At 43.4% G+C, this 15,332-nt stretch overlaps 1 protein-coding gene across 3 annotated transcripts in view; it reads left to right on the forward strand.

The window, feature by feature from the left end:
• The window catches only part of ASTN2 (astrotactin 2), a 1,052,667-nt gene that overhangs the window by 376,787 nt on the left and 660,548 nt on the right, over nt 1-15,332 (forward strand). The gene's annotated exons all lie outside the window — the stretch shown is intronic.

Below are 15,332 nucleotides of genomic sequence, written 5' to 3' on the forward strand. Positions count from 1 at the left end.
CCCCTACCTGAAAGAGATCCCTCATCAGTCACACCCTGTTCTTCTCCATCCTGAACATGAATCAGAGTGCATAATAATGCATTCATGTCTGTGAAATTCCCACTCCTACCAGACTGGAAGTTTCTGGTTCTGTTTTGGTCCGCTGTGCCAAGCAGTGTCTGACTCGGTTTCTGCTTGAAGAATTAAGCTGTGTTTGGAGGTAATCTGTCAGGAGTTGGAAGTCTGTTTCTGAGAGGCAGTGTGGCAGAGGGTTTCAGAGGCAGCACTCAGCAGCCAGTCATCTTGGGTTCAAGTTTTATTAGCTCTGTGATCTTAGATAAGTGATCTAACTTAAATGGGCAAAGTTTCTCCTCTGTAAAATCAAACTGTTTAGTAACAGAAAATATCACAGGGTGGTTGAAAAGGTTAGATGAGATATCTCTTTGTAATGCTCTTAGGCCAGGGTTGAACACAGAGTAAGTGCTTAATTCTGGCATCTACAGGTTTTTTGTGTGTGTGTGTGTGAGACACAGTGATACATCAGCCAAAACTTAGGCTGACCACCTTCGCAGCACCAAAGAGGTAATAACGGGATTTTTTTTTTCTACCTCAGAAAGATCCCATGAAGTCTTACCCATCTCTCTGAAATAAGTGATTGATGGAAAGCTCTGTGCATTTATTTATTTGTTTGTTTTTTCAATATCCAAATATTATTTGAGCTGTTACTTGGGGTCAGGTCCTATGCTAGGGAAAATGGGACAGGGCCCATGCCCCAGAGGAACATGGAATAACATGAGGGAGACAAGTTCTCCTTTCCTCTCCACCTGGTTGTAGAACTTTGCTTGATCAACTTTGCAAATGGTCAGTTGGAGGATGTTGTTGTTTTCAGGTGCCATCAAGTTGATTTTCAACTCATAGCAACCCTATGGAAACCCTGGTGGCATAGTGGCTAAGTGCTACGGCTGTTAACCAAGAGGTTGGCAGTTCAAATCCACCAGGTGCTCCTTGGGAACTCTATGGGGCAGTTCTACTCTGTCCTTATAGGGTCTCTATGAGTCGAAATCGACTCGACGGCAGTGGTAGTAGTAGTAGCAACCCCATGTGACAGAGTAAAACTGCCCCATAGGGTTTTCTAGGCTGTAATCTTTACAGGGGCATATCGCCAGGTCTTTCCCACAGAGCCACTTTGTGGATTTCACATGCCAGCCTTTTGGTTAGCAGCCAAGTGCTTATCATTGTACCACCAGGCTCCTTAATCAGGAGATTAGTCTATAAAAACAATGAATTTTCATATACTTGTCCTTTGTACTTTGAAGTATGAAGGAAGGGAGACCCCCTGCTAGGCTTTGAGTAGGCCAAAGTTATTATTATGCCCATTTCATGGTTTGAGGAACCTGATACCACAAAAACAGAAATGATCGGCCCAAGGTCATGTAGCCAGAAATCAATGAATCTGGGAATTTGAACCCTGCTGACTTCAGCTCTGACGTTTTTCATTCTTTGAGCTGCTAACTACTGGAAAACCAAGAAGGAAGCAACATTGTTAATGCTGATCCCTACCAACAATTGAAATGGGAGAAGAAATTCACAGTTATGATTCCAGGGCTGTTTTAACCTTTCCTCTAAGCATACCTACACCCTGATCTCAATCTTACACCCTTACACATATACTCACATCCTCACGTATGTACCTAGAGTTGTACAAAATTTAGTAGGGTTTCTATTTTAGCTCTTCAGGCTGTTCAGGTGTGGGCATTTTATAAATAAATACATTTTAATGTTGTTACTGTTGCCGTCCCATAAGTTTAATGGCAATCCGGGAACCTCCAGGTGTGTGTAGCAACTGAATTACGGTTACTTGGGAAACCCACCATTACCTCATCCTTGCCATCTCAACCTTAATGATGCCTCAGCACAGCTTCATCTGCAGTAGTAATCTGCACCCCTCCAACCCAGCACAAGGAGCCTGGGAGCCCCAGGGGTGGAGGTAGGGGAGCATTTTTATAAATAGATGAGGCTATGTGACTTGGATGCATCATTGCTGGCCAACTCTTATCTAGGAGGGTCTGTGAGAATTCACTGGGCTTGGGGTTTCTGCTGGTTAATAATAATAATAGGAATAGCAGCTAATAGTCACCGAGCACTCAGTATACATCAAGCAATGTGGTCGACATCCATAAAGAGGCATGAAGAAGTTAAGTAACTTTTGTAGCAACAATAACTAAGCATTTTGGAGCCTTTCTTATTATCAGGCATTCAGCTAAAAACTTCTTGCTTTAGCTCATGTAATCTTGTAAAGAAAGCATTTTAAAGTTATTCCTGTCTTAAAAACAGGGACTCTGAGGCTTAGAAAGATCAACTCCCTTGTACCAGCATCTCTCAACTAGTAACGGACAGTGCTGGTGCTGGATCCCAGCTCTGTGGGCCTCCAAGGGCCATGTTCTTAGCTCTTATTTATATTGACTTCCTAAGTTCACAGTGTTAAGAAATTATTGAGCTGAGCTTCAAACTTAGTTTGTCTGATTGCAGAGTTCACAAGCATTTCACTTCACCCACATTGCTTATAGGATTGATGTGTGAACCTAGGATCTTCCATAGAGAGAGATACCTTGGTAGAGATCAAAAAAAGCAGCCTGCGTATGTCCTCCTCTGGGAAGCCAGCTCTGATTTTATTGCGTGACCTTTAGAGGCTCTTCCGCTCAGCTCTTACCAGACTGTGAAGCCTTTAGAAAATAACTTACAAGGAGCCCTACTGGCACAATGGTTAAGCCGTTGGGTGCTAACTGAAAGATTGGTGGCTCAAATGCAGCCAGTGGCTCCATGGGAGAAAGACCTGGCAATCTTCTCCCATAAAGATTACAGCCTAGAAAACCCAATGGGGCAGTTCTGCTCTGTCACACAGGTTGCTATGAGTCAAAAATTGACTTGATGGCACCTATCAACAATAGATGTTCTGATTCTATGCAAAGATACCAGGTCCTGACCTTATCCCCACCTAACTGTCCATTCCTCAAGAGTAGGGTCTGTGCCTGGCTCCTTTGCGAGTCCCATGACTTGCTCAGGGTGTGGCACACAGCAAGTGCTTGGGGAATGTTTTTAAATAAATTTTGGTACCAAGAGTGTTTTTTAAACTTGAAGGCCTGAGTTTCCCCGTAGGGATACTTTCCAGCCTCTTTCAGTTATCCATTTAAGAAGATCCCTGTATCAGTTATCTATTGCTGTATAACAAATTACCCCCAAAATTAGCACTTAGAACAACAACTATTCATTATCTCACAGTGTCTGTGGGTCAGGAATCTAGGTACCATGTGACTGGATCCATCAGCTCAGAGTTTCTCACAGAGCTTCTATGAAGGTATCAACTGGGGCTACAATCATCTGAAGGCTCAACTGGGAAGAATAAGCTTCCCAGTTCACTCAAGTGGGGATTAATAGGACCTAGTTACCTGAGGGCTGTTAGACTGAGGGCCTCAGTGCTGTACTGGCTATTGGCCAGAGACTGCCCGCAGTACTTTGACACATGGGTTTCTCTAGAGGGCAGCTCACAACATGGCATCTGTCATCATAGAGCAAGAATCAAGAAGAGCCAGCAAGACCTAAGACACAGCTATTGATTGCTATTCATATGGAGCAAAAGAGAATGAAGGAAATCAAAGGATCAAAGAAGAAACTAGTCCACAACACTAACAGCCCACATGAACCACAGCCTCTTCTAACTTGAGACCAGAAAATCTAGATGGTGTCCAACTGCCATTACCAACCATTCTGACCAGGGACACAGTAGAAGGCCTTAGATAGAATGGGAGAAAGAACAAAACTCAAATTCCTAAACAATCCAGACCTACTGGACTGGACTGATCTAGAGGAAACTCGGAGACTATCACCCGGGATACCCTTTGATCTTGGAATTGAAGCTATTTCTTCAGGTCACCCTTCAGCCAAATAATAGATTGGTTTATAAAATGAATGGTGTCACCCATGAATAATATGCTCCCTTAAACAGTTAATTATATGAGACCAAATGGTCAACTTTACCCAAAAGCAAAGATGAGGAGGCAAGGAGGGGAAGGGAAGCTGGATCTATGGAAACAGAACAAACAGAATGGAAATAATGAGAATGCTGATACACTGTAAAAATTGTAACCAATGGCATAGAACAATTTGTATAAAATTGTGAAAGGGGAATTGTGGTGTAAAGTTTCACCTTTTAAAACACTGTGAAATATATGTATATTTTTCATGCATTAAAAAAAAAAAAAAAGACGAGCCAGAGTGTGAGCAAAATGGAAGTCACAGTCTTTTATAACCCGATCTTGGAAGTGATATTGGGAGGCATTTTAGAAGCTGCCCACCATGGTCCCCCTGACATCTTTCCTTTTCTCTAAGCCAGATCTTTCTTTCATTTCAGATAGCACATATTTGTTCATGCCCATTTACTTGAAGGACAGTTCATCACCAACCTTCACGATCTCCAGTTCTATAAAGGATGTTCTTTAGCCTTCTCTGGTATAAACAGCCTCTGCTGTTCTTACAGACTTTCCTAGCAGGAAAAGATTTCTGCCTTAACCAAGTGACTCTCTTTCCCCTTCCCTCCAGAGGTAGATGTGGCAGGTCCCAGCCTCGTTGCAAGCTTGTCAGATCCTGCTCTGCCTGACAGCTTACCCCTTGGAGTTATGAGGCCCTTGCTGTATTCCCAGCTCTCAGCACAATGCCTGGCACTTAGTTGGTACTTAACACATTTTGGTGACATAGTGAATGAGTAAGGATGTGTTTCAAATTTACACAGTGCCAGGAGAGGGGAGAGGGCTGGCCTGAAAGGACTGGAAACATCATTTAAGATAAAGCCCACTCTTCTTGTGATGGACCATGGCTTCTTTTGTGAGCTGTTCCCTGCCTCCCTCTCTGGCTTCCTCTGCCGATACTGGTCTATGCCAACGCAACGTTCCTGCCACTCCAGCCTATGTGTAGTATCCTAAACACCCTCGCCGTTTCCTTCTTCTGGACACATGTCCCCTGTTTTTCTACCTAGCTAACTCTCAGATACTTTAAAAGCCTCAGCTCTTGGGAAACTTTCTCTAAACGCCCATACCTGTATTGGTGGTGCCTTCCTCTGTGCTGACCTCTGCCAGCAGGGTGATCCACCTGCACTGTACTGCTCTGCGGATAGGCCTGCTACTCCACTGGACATCAAGGCTTCTGCTGTATCCCCAGCTTCTAGCATAGTGCTCAGTGAGAGTGGGGCTCTCGGTATTTGCTAAATGAATAGGTTTTTTTTCCTGTTGTAGACAGGGAGAAGGAAATCCAGAAAGGGGAAGGGATTTGCTCGAGGTTGCACAGTGAGTAATGGCACGGCCGGTAGTCAGATTTGAGCTTTCTACTCCCAGAACAGAGCTCTTCCATACAGCCCCAAGCACTTCCTCACTGCTAAAGGGCTAGACTAAAAGTTGGTCTAGAATGGCCCCTGGGCTAAGACTGCTGTTGTTATTTTAGAGGTGGCATATTTCAGGCAGCAGGCCTCCGGAAAGGTTTAGGCCCACAATGTCAGCAGGGAATAGGTAGAGGCCTCCAGTGGAAATGTGTTTTTGCAGAAACGCTTCACAGAACATTTTTTCCTCTGTTATTTTTTTCTTCTTTTATCCTTTTCTATATTCCCTCCTCAAAGGTCTAAAGGCAAAGCTGTTTATCTCCAGATGGCTGTTTAAACACAATGCAAAAGTACTTTTGATGAAATGTTAGTAGTCTGAAGAGGAGGCAATGAATTGGAAAACCAGAACAAAATGCCCATCTATTTAAAGAGCTGGAGAAAGGCATGTTTATTCTAATAGAGTTTCTAGCTGCTTCGCAGACAAACCCCTACATCTGAGAAAGGCCAGAGTTCTTGACCTCCGTAGGGCACCAGAGCCTTCCTTGGCTAGAATGAAGGTTTGGGCAATGAGCGAGGACCTCAGGGTCTGCTTCCTTAGGCTGAAGCTCTTAAAGCTGCAGGGGACCTTGATGATGCGTGAGTACACTGTGGAGATTTGAGAAGACTCCCTTCTTTTTAAAGGCAATGTGAGTAACAGAAGGAAACTTGAGTTTGGTGGTCAATGGGTTCTCAATAAAAATTCCATCTCTGCCCCTTACTAATTCTGAGACGTGAACGTGTTAATTAGATTCTCTGAGCTTCAGTTTTCTCCAGTGGGAAATGACAGTATTGCCTATTGCTTATGGTTGGCTTATGGGATAAAAGAGATTGTACAGGTCAAGGGCATCACATTAGGCTTACCAAAAAAAAAGCCAAACCCAGTGCCATCAAGTCGATTCCTACTTGTAGCGACCCTGTAGGACAGAGTAGAACCGCCAGGTAGAGTTTCCAAGGAGCACCTGGTGGATTTGAACTGCAAACCCGTTGGTTAGCAGCCGTAGCACTTAACCAGTACGCCACCAGGATTTCCCACATTAAAAAAAAAAAAAAAAAATTAGGCCTAGCAGGTATTAAATGCACAACAAGCATTATTTCCTTCCTCATGCTTTCACAAACCATGGGCCAAAGCCCAGTGACATCATTTAGGAGAAGGAGCAATTACTTTTTAGGGAGGCTCTGAGAATGAAGGAGCTAGAAATGTGTCTTTTATGGAGAGGGGAGATGATTCACTTTGATCCTCTTTGGTGGCTATAGAAGCTTCAGACTTCTCTTTTTGTTCTGTCCCTTAGGACACACTATTTGGTCCCTAGGTCCTCCGTACCACTCCCCTCTCCATCACCAGCATGGGCTGAATGTGGTGACCCATCTAAACAGCCTACAACCAAAGAGGGCTAACTCAGGGATCAGGCACCAGTGTCTTCAAATAGACATTTTTGTAAGACAGTAGCAGCTGACAATCGCCTCTGAATCTGAAACCCAGCTGCCACCTTTTCTTCCTCTTTGTTATTTATTTCTGAGCCTTTCCAAAGCACATGCTTTCCATTGTTTCTCATCTGTGCACTGTGATTTCTCCTATTGAGTACGGTGTCTTTTTTTTCCTTCCTCCTAATGTATTCCATCAGCCTGCTAAATATGAGTCCAGTAACCTTTAACCTCCTGAACTGGCCTCTTTTACCTGCCTCATTTCCTTCTTTGCACATATTTTCTTGTGACTTTAAAACTTCATTTTCATCTAATACTTGGGAACCAGAAGGGTACAGATATTGGAGTCAGATAAGACTGACCATCCTATCCTCTTTCATTTATCACTTTCCAGTGGCTAAGCCTTGTCGTTTTCCCATTTTTTAAATGGAGGTAGTAACCCCGGCCTTGCATAGCTCTAAAAAAAAAAAAAAATAGCTCTAGAAAAGGTTAAATAGAATAACGCACATAAAGCCTTTAACACAGTGTGTGGCGTAGAGGCAGCCGTTAATTGTTGGGAGCTGCTGTTATTACTAATGGCAATCTTTGTATAAGTTATTAAACTAGCTTATTGTTTTTTATTGTTTACCTTACTTTGTTCCAGGGAATAATATTTCTGCAATTTATCAATACCTTTGGGGAATATCAGGTTAAATTCTTCTAAACAGAATTTAATGCAGGCTTTTTCAGAGATTTTAATACCAGATACACAGTCTGGTACTATACGAGGGGAATACAGAATGTACCAGGTCCCTGAATTTTTCAAATATGGAAAATTTTCTTAGAAGGTGCATCTTGTTTTGCAGGAGATGCAGTATGGTTCTTTAAGCATTTGGATGCACTCATGTGGGCAACAGGTCAAGTGGCAGGAGTCATGAATTCTAATCCTACCTTCACGCTCCAGCTAGTGGGCCCTTGGCCAGGCACTGACAGCACGGTGTCATGGAAGAGCACTAGGCTAAGAGTCAGGGAATGTAGCTCTAAGGCATAGTTATTCCTGTGGTGTGTGAATATGAGTTCACCATTAAGTCTCTGATTCTAATTTGTATACTGGGGTTAATGAGTCCCTCCCTGTACATTGCAAATAGGTAAGCATTTGACTACCAACCAAAAGGTTGGCGGTTCAAATCCAGAGGGGCCTCGGAAGAAAGTACTGACAATCTACTTCTGAAAGATCACAGCCATTGAAATCCCCATGGAACACAGTTCTACTCTAACATACATGGGATTCCCATGAGTCAGAATCAATGTGACAGCAACCATTCTGGTCTGATTTGGTTATAATGGGGGTAACAGCAATGCCTACTTCATAGGGTTTTAGTGAAAAGGGAATGAGATATTTGAGAATAATTTGTAAATTAATGAAAACTGAAAAAAATACGTTGCTATCTGTACCATCTTCATTACCAATACCGCTGTCGTCATCTCCATTTCACCTTGAAATTACCTTTGCCCTTTCAGACACTGCTACCTATAACTGTTACAAGGAGATCCAGATTTTCAGCAGTCTGTAGCCCCTATATTCAGAAACCCTAGCTGGCGTAGTGGTTAAGAGCTACGGCTGCTAACCAAAAAGTCAGCAGTTCAAATCCACCAAGCGCTCCTTGGAAACTCTATGGGGCAGTTGTGATCTGTCCTACAGGGTCGCTACGAATCGGAGTGGACTCAACGGCAATGGGTTTGGTTTGGGTTTGGTATAGCCCCATTCAGTGTCTGCTGCCAGTAGCTTTACAGGGGCCACAATCCCAGCCTGGTACTGTAGAAACTCTCCTTATTCATGGAGCAAAGCAAGTCAAAGGTGTCCCCAAGTTGACCTCACAGAAAATGATTTGACCTCAGGTGACACTGTGAGTCGTTGAGGCTACACAGTACTTTCTGTTTGAAAAGCAGTCAAGGACCTGGGGCTGAGGGAGGAGGAGCAACAGCCATCTAGCTAGCCCCTCTCACCTTCAGTTCTCCTTGACAAGTTCATTCTGATGATGAGGAGAGTTCTCTGAAGACCTGTGGTCAGCATGAGGTGGGGTGATGTAGACCAGCAACTGTGGCACAGTCATGATCATCCACAGTGTCAGGGCAAGCTGGGGTCTTTAAGCAGCTAGGCAGTTAGTGTTCTCCCTACCCTACTCAGGCTATGTCTAGCATGTTGATTGAGCAGTTGTGGAGGGTTGTGGTTTAAAGCTTGAACTCTGAAGTCTCTTTAGACAGACCATTTTCCATTTCAGCCCTATTACTTTTGAGCTACATAGACTTTGACAAGCGGTAGCCTGAGCTTCCTTATGTGTAAAATGTAATAATAGAAATGAGTGCATTATTTTTCTGTGAAGATTAAATGAGAGACTACATGAAAAGCTTTTAGTTATATTGTATGGAACATAATAAATTATAAACATTAGTGGTGGTGGTGATGATGATGATGGTGATGCCAGTTGTGACATTTTTCATTAGGAAAACCATTTTAAGAAAAGGAAATCTATATAAATTATAATGAAAAGACTCAATATATGACCTCAGAGAAATAAATTAAAACTAGTAATATTTGGTTTGGAGGAAAGAAGGCTCCAGGCAATGTAATTGACATGTTTGACTAAATAGCTCCTCTGGGGAGGAGGCATTAGGTGTGGCCTGTGTGATGTGGACAGCAGTGTGCTATTGGTTTATAGAATGTGATTCTAGGATAGTTTAGTACATTAAGCTGTCAGAACAGAATTGCTACTTGGTAGGGGTTGGGTTCGCTGTCTCCAGAAGTACAAAATCAAGGGCTTAATGTACGCTTGCACAGACCTTATAAAAAAATCTTACAATAGATGGGTGATTGAGAAAACATAAATGTGATTTAAGGATGCCATGGGTTTTAGAGTGCCAAAATCAAAGAGCACAAGACACTGGTCCATGACAAAGACAGAGAGAGGGGATGGTAAGAGACATGGACCCCGGCGGTAAGAAGCAGGAAGGAAGCTGCATATGGAGACATTGCATTAACGTAGTGAGTGGAGAATCCAGGTATAAGAGGGAGGCTGAGGATATGGGACCACATACCTAAGGTTTCCGAGAAAGCCCTAATTTCAAATATTCTTTTCTCCTGCCTCCAGCGTGACACTTGTACTTGTCAGACAACGTGTCCCAATTTTAGTTTCCAGAAATACAACAGAGAAGCACAGAGGTACTGGAGCTCAGATGCTGCAGGAGTCCCAGGTGGTGGTCAGGGAGGTTAATGAGGCACCCCAGCAATCTGCGGTGGTCACCCTGATATGCAGGCAGATTGGAGGCCTCAACAAGAGCTTTTTGTGTGATTTCTGTCAGGGCAGGGACTAATCCTTGTCAGAGGAAGGGAGTGGATACATGTGGCTAGAAAAGAACCAATAGCAATATTCTAATACTGACACCTCTTGGTAGAAAAGAGAACAAAATTTTAGTATTCATTCATTCAACAGATGTTTATTGAATACTCTATTCAGGCATGCTTATAGATGCTGGGGATATAACAGGCCACAAAATACAAGGTCAGGCTCATAGTAGATCCTGTGTCTACTTACTGAATTAATTAATTTCCAGAAAGGACATTGAAGCTCAGAGGAATAAGGTGACTTGTTCGTGGTGGCCAGCAACGAAGTGTAAAAACCAGAATCCCAGCACAGGGGAAGGCGTCACATGTTCTGATGGTGCCAAGTATTGGGTGCCAAGTATTGGGCAGTAGAGTTTTGAGAAAGCAAGATGAAAGGAAAGAAACCTAGAGTTTACTGAGCCCTAGCTATGGGTCAGGAACTATGCTTAGTGCTGTAATTATGACCTCCCCATTTAATCCTCTACTGGTTAGGGATTATCATTGCCATTTATAGATTAGAAAACTGAGGCTCTGAGAGTTTAAGTACCTTGCCAAAGGTTAGATGGCTACTGAATGGAAGAGTCTGGATTTAAACCTTCGTGTCTAGAGTCAAAGCTCTGCCTCCTCTATTTATTCTAAATGGCCTGTCTGCCTCATGGGTTTCTAGAATCCCTCTCCTTCACTCCAAAGAAAGAAGTTCTTTCTCAGCTCAAGACTTAGTCTCCTCCCTCACGGCTATCAGGAGGAAGGAATCAATGGGAGCACAGCAGCTCTTAAGTTTTCCACGCACAACAGTCTGATAGGGTTAGATCTGTTTTCTTCATTGTAAAATGTGATTGATTCAATTCCAAATTTAAGTTAAATTTGATTTTCTTCTCTCAACCTGGCATTTCCAAACCGAGAATCAATCAAGCCTCAAATTATAGGCAGCGTGTGGACCAACAATGCCAAGTTGTTTCCGGTCGAATTTCTCACGCAATGCATTTTATGCCGTTCCCTACTGCCATGAGAGTTGTTGAGGGATAAGAGGGAGGGGAAGTGAAAGGGAAATCAGATTATTAACTTTGTCCAGTCCCAACAATCTGTATGCCCTGGTAGAATTCTATTCCTGCAGCACAATTCATTTCACTGCAAGTGTTGGGGAGGGAACTATAAACCTGGATGTGAACCAGGGAGAACCATGGCCTTTGCCATCTGAGAATGCTCAAGGTGTTATCTGGAACAATTATTTAATGAGCACTTCTTTCTCACCAATTAAATCCATTATCTTATTTTGTCTTCATGTCAGCTGTGAAGGGAGATCACTCCTTTCAGAAGAAGATGTAGTATTCTCTGAAGATTAAATCAGCTTGCAGGTGTCACAGAGATTTTGTGGTTAAGCCAAAATTTGTCTGGCTCTAAAGGCCACGCTCTTTCTGCAAGTATATACCACCATGCTGGAATCCTTCTTCCCTGGTAAAGTGGGAAAGAGTGTGATATTGGCGAAAGAGAACTGATTCTAATCCCACCTCTGCCACGTACAAGTTGGGTGGCCTTAGACCAGTCACTTAATCTCTCTGTACCCTACTCACCTATAAATTAGTGACAGTAACAACAGTTTGCTGTGAGGATAAAATGAGGTCATTCTCCCCCACTGTAATGGAAATGTCAGGAGCAAAGACATTGGCTATTTTGTTCACTAGCATATCCTCCATGCCTAGAACAATGCCTGGAAGAAGTTGATGCTCAGTAAAAAAAAGTGGTTGAACATATGAATGGCTGGTTGAATGGATGGGTGTAAGTGCTAGGCACAGTGCCTGAATCATTGTAAGCACTCAGCAAATGGAGATTCCCTTTCCCATCTCTGTTTCCACCAATAAAGTACAGAGCCTGGTTGGGGAGGGGGTGGGCATTATGGGATGGATATTGCCTACCTTGCTACTGTCTAGACTCAGAACTAGTGGCATGCTGGTGCTCAGTGCCCTGGGGCAGGAATGCTTAAGAAGTCACCTTTGTCTGAGGCCTACTATGCAGTTTTACTAGGTTCAGTTGCCATGGCAACTTCCCAAGCCCCAATGGCTGCTCCATGGGCATCTGGCCTCAGTGCAGGCTTGACCTGCATGCTTTCTTCTTCCTGGACTTCAGAGACAACGAAGGGATCCAGGCACTCTCTGAGTAAATGGTTGCCCCAGGACACTGCTCATTCACATTCTCCCACCAACTCTCCCTCTTCCTAAGTCCCTCCCTTTATTCCTCCTGTCTCAGTCTCTGCAAAGAATCATTCAATTCCTAATATATTCTGGTCTCTCTCCCACGGAGCCTCCAGGTGAGTTCAAACAGCCAACCTTTCAGTTAGCAGTCAGGTGCTTAACCAAGGGCCTACTATGTGTCAGAAATTGTGCTGGGCATTTGGCATTACTGCCTCGTTAGATGTTAGGACATTCTTGAAGGATAAGTCATTTTAAATTCTATTTTCCTGGTGAGAAAACTAAGGGCCAACAGCTAAAGTGACTTCACTTCCCACGTTGACTCTTAAGGACCCCGAATTTCTATGAAGGTTCAGTGACACAGGGGATGCCATGAGCCCAGCATGGCCCTAGGAGGATAGTATGTGCACCCCCACTCCTGCCCCTCAGCCGTCTTCTCCCAGACAGGAAGTCAGCCCTTGTGGAGCCTCGGTAGTATTTCTGGTAGCCAGCTGATTATGAAAGGAATGTCTTGGTCACATCCATTTCTGCTGCTGTATGGACCAGGTATGAGAGATGCCTCCTCAGGGATCCACAGGACAATGTCATCCATGACTCACCGTCCAGGGCATCCTCCTCCCCAACCCCAGAAGCCCCTAACTACTTTTCCCATCTCACCCTCTGGGCCTGGTTCACTTTCCCAAAAAGTGTTTCATGTTGGACTCATCCTCACAGACTCTTCCTCCACAACAGACTGTATGGAGTATAAACTCTGTACTGCTGCCAACTGCTATTGCATGGTATCATTAACTCTCTAAGCTTGGAGTACCATGGCTTGTGTGAGGCACCAACCCAGAGCCCATACTCTTGCTAATAGAGAACATTGTGTTAGCTTGCTTATGCTATTTAATTACTAAAATGTTTGTATTATTAGAGTTTGAAACAGCTTTTTGTAGCACTTGGAGAAGAGATAAAACCTGTTTCTTTTTTTTCTGTGATGCTTTTAGGTTTTAGCGATTTCACATCTCCTGACACCAGAACTGTGTTTTTATTTGATCTCCTCTTACATTTAACAAACACTTAACAACAACAAATATATGAATAGTCCCCACCATACACCATGGGCTGGGAGACAAAGGATGAAAAATATAGACAAGGACCCTATTCTTATATTAAGTAACTTCTAGGTGCCAGGCAATGAGCTTGGTGTAGGTGACACAATGCTGGTGAAGATGGGATTCTTTCTCTCAAGCAGCTTACAGTTTATTAAGAAAAACAGATATCTTTGCAAGCAATTCCAAACTGGGCTGTCATATGATTTTTGTTCTGTTGGGACCCACCAATATGGCATTGTTTATGGTTGGCGTGCTTTCTGATTGGTCAGCACCTATGCAGCTCTGATCGTTAATGTTTTTTTCTGTCATCCCTGAATGCTATAATGCACTTATTGAGATCCTGGTGCTAGAGACTGTACTAGGCACTGGGATCCAATGGTGAGCAAAAGAGATAGTGCCTACCATCATGGAGTTTGCCGTCTAGTTACTGAACTCTAGGGTTTCAATAAGGAACTTTGGGAAGCATAATTAATGTAGGCAGTTTGTCCACCTAGGAAGTGAGGAAGGTACATCTATGGTGAATTTCGAAGCGTGATGAATGGACAAGGAAACAAGTAGCGTTCTGTGCAAAAGAAGCAAAACCTACACTAATATTAACATGCTGATGAGTGTCGATTGAAGGAGCACTGCAGTAATGCAGTCCTGCCTGCACCTGGGCCAGGGAGGAGAATGCATCAGGAGATAGGAGTTTAGGAACCCATGATGAAAAGCCTCAGACACCAGGCTGGAGAGCATGGATTGCATCCTGTGGCCAGATGTTGCAAAACAGCTGAAGTGGTTACAGCAGGGGGTGAAGTGATCAGATGTGCCTATACCCCCCTCATCCCACAAGGAAACAGATGATAGGGGAGATGAGGGGAATGAGGTGGAAATGCTCAGGACATGGAATACACGGGATGACATGGCTATTTGGAGGCTGTAAATGAGGAAGACAGATGATTGAAAGGTGATGTGTCAGTTTCTGGCTTGTCTAAATGGTGGAGCTTTCAATAAGTTGGGAAGCCCGGAAAGAGGAAAAGGGTTTAGGGGCAAGATAGTATACTCAGTTTTGAACTTGCTGCATTTGACATACCAGGTAGACATCTATGGAAAGATGCCTAGGGAGGTTGGGGATAAACTGATTTATTGCTCAAAGAGGAACGTGGGCAGGTAATGGAAATTTCGAGAGGTATTGCTTTAAAGATGATAATCAGACCCTTGAAAGTGGATGTGAATAGCAAAGCTGAAAGAATCAGAGATGAGGGGACTCAGGACTGATTCCATAGAAGTTCTTTGCTGGCCCAGTGCTTTTCTGGCCATGCGAATCCAATTTACTCATTCTATTGCATCTGTGAAATTGTCTTTAATTTTCCTAGACAAAACTCGTCTCCCCATCCTCTGCCCTCTCTCCTAGCTCTTAGCAAAACTTGCCTTGGATTCTGACTAGTTGGGGCTGAGCCTGCGTTTGCCTCCTATCTTTAATCCTGAACAACAGGGACTATTCTTATTCAACTCTTTATGCATCTCACATAGTAGGTGCTCAATACATGCTTGTGAAATTGATTTGAACTGATCTCTACCCTTGAACCACCTCTGGAGGGCAGGCACTATATATATACATCATGCCACATAATCATTACAGTAGCCCTATGAGATGTTTGGCGCAAATGGTTAACATGCTTGGTTGCTAACCAAAGGGTTGGAGGTTTGAGTCTACCCAGAGGTACCTCCAAAGAAAGGCCTGGTGATCTACTTGCAAAAAATTAGCCACTGAAAACTCTATGGAGTACAGTTCTACTGTGACACACATGTGGTTGGCATGAGTCGAAATTGACTCAACAGCAACTTTTTTTTTTTTCCATGATACAGATAAGAAAACAGAGAATGAAGCAGATCACATAGCCAGT

Source organism: Loxodonta africana, chromosome 9 (assembly GCF_030014295.1).
Source record: "Loxodonta africana isolate mLoxAfr1 chromosome 9, mLoxAfr1.hap2, whole genome shotgun sequence".
NCBI lineage: Eukaryota > Metazoa > Chordata > Mammalia > Proboscidea > Elephantidae > Loxodonta > Loxodonta africana.